The sequence below is a fragment of the Neovison vison genome, chromosome 4, assembly GCF_020171115.1.
Source record: "Neovison vison isolate M4711 chromosome 4, ASM_NN_V1, whole genome shotgun sequence".
Lineage (NCBI taxonomy): Eukaryota > Metazoa > Chordata > Mammalia > Carnivora > Mustelidae > Neogale > Neogale vison.
Genome location: NC_058094.1, coordinates 176,428,213 through 176,436,608, shown reverse-complemented (window position 1 = coordinate 176,436,608; position 8,396 = coordinate 176,428,213).

Below are 8,396 nucleotides of genomic sequence, written 5' to 3'. Positions count from 1 at the left end.
AGGAACATGGTCAATAAGAGTAAGATAATACAATGAGTAGAAAGAGGAATCATTTCCTAGTTTGCCTGGATGATACCAGTAATATTACTAATAACATCCTAGTTCACTCTCAGAAATGTCCTTTTGGGCATGGTGATTTAAATAAGGTCTATGCAGAGGACAGGGGAAACACCGTTGAGTGAGTATGTTAAGCAATACAGGAGCCAGGAACGATCTCAGATGAGTAGAGAGGATGAGGTGGGGAAATCTCAGCTCAATGCCTACTTTGGGACTAAGCTATCAGGCACATGAAAAGTGGCTTACTTCTTTTGCAATGATGATTCACAGGTGGGATGTGTACTCTGGTTATGTTAGACTATATTTCTCAAACTCTGAGATTATCTTTAAAGTTTAACAAATTTTGAGAATTTTCTCAGCTACTATTAACAAGTCAGAACAATGGGTCATAAATTTCCAAACTATCTGGAAAGGGAATCTGCACCTTAAGAGAACTCCTAAGTCAATAAACATTTCTTTAGTTTTTAGTTTTTCTTCTGTATAGTTTTTCTTCTGTATTTTTCAAAATATTTGCCTTTTCACTCCAGTTGTCCTTTAATATACTGTGTGTATCAGGATGTAGTAGTCCATAGTATGGGATGACTTTAACCTTGTAGATGGGTACAAAACAAAGAACTAAAATTTAAATTCAGTGTGATTATAACCTCTCAACTCAGATTGCTCAGGGCTAGAATTTAGCTCTATCAGCTCACTAGCTATGTGATATTGCACAAATTATTTAAATCTTTGAGTATCAAGATCTTGAATCTCTAAAATGAGAGACCTACTTTTCAGAATTTTTGGAAGCAATAGAGGACATAACATGTAAAGCAGCTGACATGGTAGCAAATATATAACAAGTACTCAAAAATGTTACTTCCTTATCTACCCTTGGCTCTGTTTAGAATTCTTTAATCAATTGCACTCATTTTTTCCCCCAATTTATTTATTTTCAGAAAAACAGTATTCATTATTTTTTCACCACACCCAGTGCTCCATGCAAGCTGTGCCCTCTATAATACCCACCACCTGGTACCCCAACCTCCCACCCCCCCACCACTTCAAACCCCTCTGATTGTTTTTCAGAGTCCATAGTCTCTCATGGTTCACCTCCCCTTCCAATTTACCCAAAAGCACATACCCTTCCCAATGTCCATAACCCTACCCCCCTTCTCCCAACCCCCCTCCCCCCAGCAACCCACAGTTTGTTTCGTGAGATTAAGAGTCACTTATGGTTTGTCTCCCTCCCTATCCCATCTTGCACTCATTTACTAATATTCTCATATTTTCCTAAATAATAACGGGTAAAGAATTCCTAACACCAGAGTCTAGCACCATTGTAACATTTTTGAAATCAGAATCATACACAAAAGAAGTTATCCCTGAAATAGGAAAATAAGCTCATCATTCCATATCATTTCATATGTTTGATTATAAACTAATTTTCAAACTTACTTTGTAACATTTTTCAGTTGCCTCTTACTTTCGGAAAAAGAATTCATATAAATTTGTTTTAGAATATTAAGTTTTATGAGTATACAGAAAGAGAGTATGAAAATAGAAGTTTAATTTTTTTAGAATCTTAAGATTGTAGTGTTTGTTTATTTATTTATTTATTTATTATTCTTAGAGCCAACATTGCTGAAATTTAGCTGGAAATAAAAGGACATATTTTATTCTATTTTATCTATTTTTAGTTTCCTGTTGCTGCATAACAAATTACTAGAAATTCAGTAGCTTAAAGCAATATCCATTTATTATTTCAGAGTTTTTGAACATCAGAAATCTGGACACAGAGTAGCTGAGTTCTTTGCTGGAGTCTCACAAAATTGCAGTTAAGGTATCAGCCAAGGTGCTTTCTTATCTAGAGTTTGGAGTTCTATTTCCAGCTAATTCGGGTTATTGGCAGATTTTATTTCCTTGCAGGTGTATGTTGAGGTCCACACTTCCTAGCTGGTGTGGCTTTAGCCTGGGAACTGCCCTTATGCAATTAGAGACTACGCTCAGGTACTTCCTGTGTGGTTTCATCTTCTCCCAACATGGAAGTTGGCTTCTTCATAGGCAGCATGAACATTTTTCTCATACTCTGAATTTCTTCCTTCAGAGAGGACAGGGTCTTTTTGAAAGCCTTAATTAGGTTTGGCCCACCCAGGATAGTCTCCCTTTTGATTGCCTCAAAGCAACTGATTTGGGACCTTTCTCTGAAAAATCCTTTTGCTTTTATCATATAGCATGATCCATTTCTCAGTGATGGGAGTGAATTCCAGCATGTTCACTGTGGCTCCCACACTCAAGAGAAGAGTGGGTTATTCAAGGAGTACACACCAGGGGGTGGCAGTGTTGGGTACCATCTCGGAATTTTACCTCTCACAGTCACATTCAGGTTAAACATCGTATTTGTTTTGCTTTTGTAGTTAGGATATCATGCAGAAAAATCAGACTGAATATGTGTAATGTGATTATATTGTACTTCTTTCACCTTTTACCAATTTAATCATTCACAATTGAAAACACATTTTTCTTTTCCTTATACCATGTGTAAGGTAAAAGATAATTATCTTTTAATGTTTATTCCATATACAGTCCAGGTGGGGGGGAAAAAAACTATCTTATGGGAGTTTACTACTTATGGTGATAGGTCTCTTATTTCATTGTAGAATATTTAAGAACAGAAAAATTATTGCCATTTATTCTCCAGTCATAAAAAGAGACTCTGTGTATTATATAGTTTAAAATTTGGTATCTAGACTCCTAGAGAAACAGAGACACTACCCCTTTAGATGAATAGCACCTGTGTGGAAAAAACTTTCAACTCTTAGCATTATTAATTATTGGAATTTTTTTGTTATTTATGTTTAGATTCAGTTGCTTATTAAATTTTAGGTATCTCTTTCAATAATAGAACAGAATTTAACTAGAATGTAGCATTTAGAATACTGTTACAAAAGTGGATAAAATTGATATTGAAATAAAAATTGGTTTTAAAAGATTAGAAATATGTATTATTAATATGTCAAATCCACCCCAAGAAATACTACACATCCCACTATCTATTAGTAATTTGCATGCAGAGGCATCTGGATAATTCAGTCGATTAAGCATCCTGCTCTTGATTTAGGCTCAGGTCATGATCTCAGAGTTGGGAGATCCAACCCCACATGGGGCTTTGTGCTGGTTGTGGAGCCTGTTTAATATTCTCTCACTCCTCCCTCTGTCCCACCCCCAATAGCTCCTATGCTCATGTTCTCTCTCTCAAAAAAGAATTGACATGCAAAATATAACAATTTCTTTTCCTTCTAAAAATTGTCTGTAGTTCGATTAACAGAAAACAAGTCAGGTAATAGACTGTCATAATCTTGAGTTTATTATTTCTAAGTAGGACTTTTTTTTTCTATTTTAAATAATGATAGTGGGGTGCCTGGGTGGCTCAAGTTGGGTAAGCAACTGCCTTCAGCTCAGGTCATAATCCTGGAGTCCCCGGAATAGGGTCCACATCAGGCTCCCTGCTCAACAGGGAGTCTGCTTCTTCCTCTTACTTCTCATGTTCTCTCTCTCTCCTTCTCTCTCTCTCAAACAAATAAAAATATATATAAAAAAGAATGATAGTTATCTGGAAAAGTTTAGGTTTATTTTCAATCGTTACGTATGTCAGGGAGTCCTAACGTCTTAACTTATGTTCCCCTCCAAAAAGCATAGCTGGAAATAAAGTCTTTGGTGGGGTTTTTTTGCTTTTTTTTTTTAAAGATTTTATTTATTTGTTTGTCAGAGAGAGCGAGCACAGGCAGACAGAGTGGCAAGCAGAGGCAGAGGGAGAAGCAGGCCCCCCGCTGAGCAAGGAGCCCAACGTGGGACTCGATCCCAGGACACTGGGATCATGACCTGAACCGAAGGCAGCCGCTCAACCAACTGAGCCACCCAGGAGTCCCTGGAAATAAAGTCTTGAATAAATGTACTTTGTTTTGCTAAAAGATTCCAAGGAACTGGAGGGGATGGGTAGAAAGAGTGATCTAAGAGTATGTTAGAGAGCTGACCACAGCTGCAACCAATTGAAAATCCATCATACTGTGGGCCTGTTAAGAACCTGCATATCATGCACCTCAACATTGTCCACCAAAGGAATAGAGAATTCTTTATCTACTAGCTCTCATCCACTTCATTCAAGTGTTACTCAGTAGGATAGACATTTCTTTACCTCTTCTGATCGGTATGTGTGTCAAAATGGTTAGGCAAGTTCTCACAAGCACACCATGTGCTGGTGGCAGAGAAGCTCCTGGGAGCAGGAAGCGAGCAAGTCGTGGTGCAGCTGCGGTGAGATCCCATCAAGTCACACTTGCTTGCAATTGATTATTTAGAAATTACTGGAGCAAAATCTTCGGCCATGTGCCCAGTTTTGCCACTCAACTATAAAATGTCTCCCTTCTTCTGAGGCATTGTTATATGGGAACCCATACTAGTCAGTCGAGCATTTGAAAAGCTTCTTGTGTGGCTGTTGTTTGAGTGGCTAGAAGCAGGGAAGGAAAAACTAGCTCCAGAAAAACTGTCAACTCCATTAAAGATGAATTTCTGGCCCTTCTGGGCTACCATATTTCAATAATACTTTATTCCTAATGTCAACATAAGAATTTGTGGCAGTCTTCAGGATTCCCTTGATTATTCTAATATGCAGTAACTAAGTAATCACAGGGATTTCCAGTCCACATCAGTGCCACGGCCACTCTCACATTAGAGACCGAGCAATGTGACATTTCCTTGTTCTTCAATGCTGAATCATAGGGCAACTTGACAATTATAAAAACTAGGAGAATAAATTCTGCAAAGCTGGTAGGTATTTATTTTTGTGACTACATTGCCATGATCTCACCAGAGATATTAAATGAAGGAAACAATTAATTAACTGCAGTTGCTAAAGGTGTCACCTGTAATTTCTGTATCTATCAGGGAAAATCATGCCCCTTTATAAAATGCAAGTTTATGGAAATTCACATAATAGTTACTCAATAATATTTTAGTACATGTTCATGGTATGCTGACAGATAACAGCTTATATATGGAGATACAGAATCAGAGATAGGTCCCATTCTCTGAGAGTAGATAATCTGGTAATGGAGGAATCTCATGTATGTGATTACACGATGGTTTGCAGCATGAATGCTTTTGTTCCTGTAAGTGGGTGTGGTGAGTGTGTAATAACTTAGGGTCTTTGCAGAAGAATAGCATTGCCCTAATGAATAACTCATTGGGCTCGTGGTCTCCCAAATTTTGACCATTGCTATTCGAAACAGCATACATTTTTCAAGGATTCTTGAATGTATGTTATGTCATGTTAGCAGTTAATGAGCTACAAAGATAGGATAGAGGGTATGAAGAGGTTGCCTGTCTTTTAATTTTCTTATTTTTTAAAAATTATTTCTTCATCTTTTTGGTGTACTTTCTGGGAATATTTCCTCTATTTTATCTTCCAACCATCTACCTCTTATTGATTTTTTTTTCATTTCTTCTGTCATATTTTTTAATTTCCAGGAATTCTTCTCTTGTATTGAAGCAACCTGAAACACTTTAAGCAGTATGTTCTCCTATCTCTTCATATATATTCATGTTACCAATGTTTCCTTGTCCCTGAATAACCTATTTTTCCTAATTTCTTCTGCTTTTTTGGTTGATTCTGTCATTATATTCTAAATTAAAGACATCTTTTTTTCTCAAGTATCAGTAAAGACTTGGCATTCTGTTCATGGATAAAAGTGGGAGAAAAAAGGTTGTCTAGGATCCCTGTATGATTTAGATTGCCCTCTGGGTAAACCCGAGTGGATCATTTTTGTGGAACCCCTAAGGTCAACATCTTGGCACAGTGAGGTTGCTCAGCTTTCTGAAGCCCAGAATTCTAGCAACCAACTGAAGGAGAAGGGCTAAGGGTGGTTTTGCCTTCAGCAGTGGGAATGTCAGTGGTCACTTGCTCCCCCTATTTCAGAAATGTACCCTTCAAAATTCTCTGTCCTCAATTCAGAGACCCTTTTCCCCCCTTAACCAGAGATTAAACCTCCAGATTTCTACTCTGAATGGGGGTCAGTTCCCCCAAGGCATGGTGTGGGAAAGGGACCCAACTTCTCAAAAGTGTTCATTCCAATCCCTTCAGTTTTTACCCACTCTCCCACTTAGAATTGCTTCCCTGTGCCTCTTGAAATACAAATTGTTTTGCTTCTTTGTTTTCCCTACTGCCAACTTTAATTTTGGCTTTCTTGGGTGTGCTAAACCAGTTATCCTTGCAAATTAGGAAAAAATGTTCCTTCCAGGAGGACACAAATCTTACGTGGTGAGGGCAGGGTTGAAGAGCTAGATTTTATATCCTGCAGGCTTTCATCCCAGCTTGTGTCATACAGAGTGGCCATGGTCACCACAGGCCCATGTGCTGTTACTTCATCCTGGTGAGTTTTTATCTTCTCACAAAATCCCTTTGCAAAAGCTTAAATGTAAGATATTCCCTCCCACCTCTGGAGGAAGCTAAATTACATATATTTATTTCATCTGCCATTATAACTGGAAATAATATTTTTAAAAAATTAAAATAAAAAAATAATGGTCTAAAATTGTTATCTCAACAGGTCTGTTCATAGATTTGCATTCCATCTTTATGGCTAAACAGAATCTAGTCAGAATTCTTAGACAAATCATGTAGTGACTGAAAACAGAATATTACTGCCTGAGCAACCCTGAAGAATATACTATTAGCAAAGCAAATTCAAAACCACATACTTGGCTTGAATTGGATAACCTTAAAGCTTAGCTGTCAGCTAGGATAAGCTTGATATTTAAAAGTAATGAAGGAGTTGTGCAAATTGCACATAAATATATTACTCCGTGTGTGCTGCATTGTTCAGTCATTGCAGAACATTATGCAACCCACTTAGTGACCTCTCATTCAGAGGTGAAAATAGAGATTTCTCTATTTTCAGTGATGGAAGTCAGGAGCTATTTACTCTTAAGCTAAGAGTTCCCACACTCTAGCTTTTCTAATGGGTTGGAAATTAGTAAAATCCCAAGGGACTCTGTACTTTATTTCTCTTTGCCACAGGGATGTGTGCAGAAATGTATACTATGAAATATCTCTGTTGGAATCTGGGAATGTGTTTTAGACAAAAGACCTGTGTTAGACATCATTCTTTTCTTTTTTTCCTCTTGGGATTAGAGAGTGTTTTGGAGACCACTTCCTCTGCTCACAACCAACAAGTGACATTCCTGTGCCCACCTGTACAGTGGCCAACTCCCTCACACAAACCTAAAGCTGAGGTACTGCTCTAGCAGCCCATTCAAACAATCCAGTGTTCACCGTTCTCCTCAAGAAGAACTTGCCCATCTGTGTTCCGTGAGCCCTATAGGCCTTGTTCCGAGCACAGAAATATCTCCAGCTGGATAAAATTTTCTGAAGTATAATTTAGATTTGTATCATTTTCTCCTTAAATCCTTTTACAGTTCCTTATCGCTTGTCCTTTAAGGTTTGTATTCATTAGTGTGGCTTCTAAAGCTCTCAGAATTTGCCTTCAGTGTATTGTTACCACTTACAGCCTCTATTTCTACTAAGTTGGATGATTTGCTATTTCTCTAAAAATGTACAGTTCCCTGATTTCATATATTTGCCCTCATCCATTTGGACATTCTTCTGTCTCCCTTCCCATCTGTACCTACTATATTTTATCTATTAAGTCCCATCTCAAGGGTCACTTCTTTACTCAATCTAGTATTCTGACTTCACATTTAAAGTCAATTAAAATTAATCTAATGTGATATATGTTTTTCTAATTTTTATTTCTTTTTTATTTTTATTTTTATTTCTTTAGAGAGAAAGAGAGCAAGCACAAGTGGGGGGAGGGACAAAGGGAGAGGGAGAGAGAGAATTGTAAGCAGGCTCTATGCCCAGTGCAGAGCCCCATATGGGGCTTAATCTCACAACACTGAGATTATGACTAGAGCAGAAATCAAGAGTCAGATGCTTAACCAACTGAGCCACCCAGTCCCTTATGTGACATATATTTATCCTAATGTCCTTACTCAGTTTCAGTCACTTTAGACAGTTCTTCTCCCTCTCTTCTTCTCCTAACCCCCCCGCCCCTCCTCCTCCTCCCCCCTCTCTCCTCCTCCTCCCCCTCTCTCCTCTAACTCCTCCTCTCTCTCCTCCTCCCCCTCCTCCTTTTCCCCCTTCTTCTCCTCCTCCTCCTATTTCTCCTTCTCCTTCCTCTTTTTCTCCCCCTTCTTCTTCTTCTCTTCCTCCTTCCCTCCTCCCCATTCTTCCTCTTCTTCCTCCTCATCCTTCTCCTTGCCCTCCTTCTCCTTCTCCTCCCCCTCCTCCTTCTGCTCCTCCCCCTTCT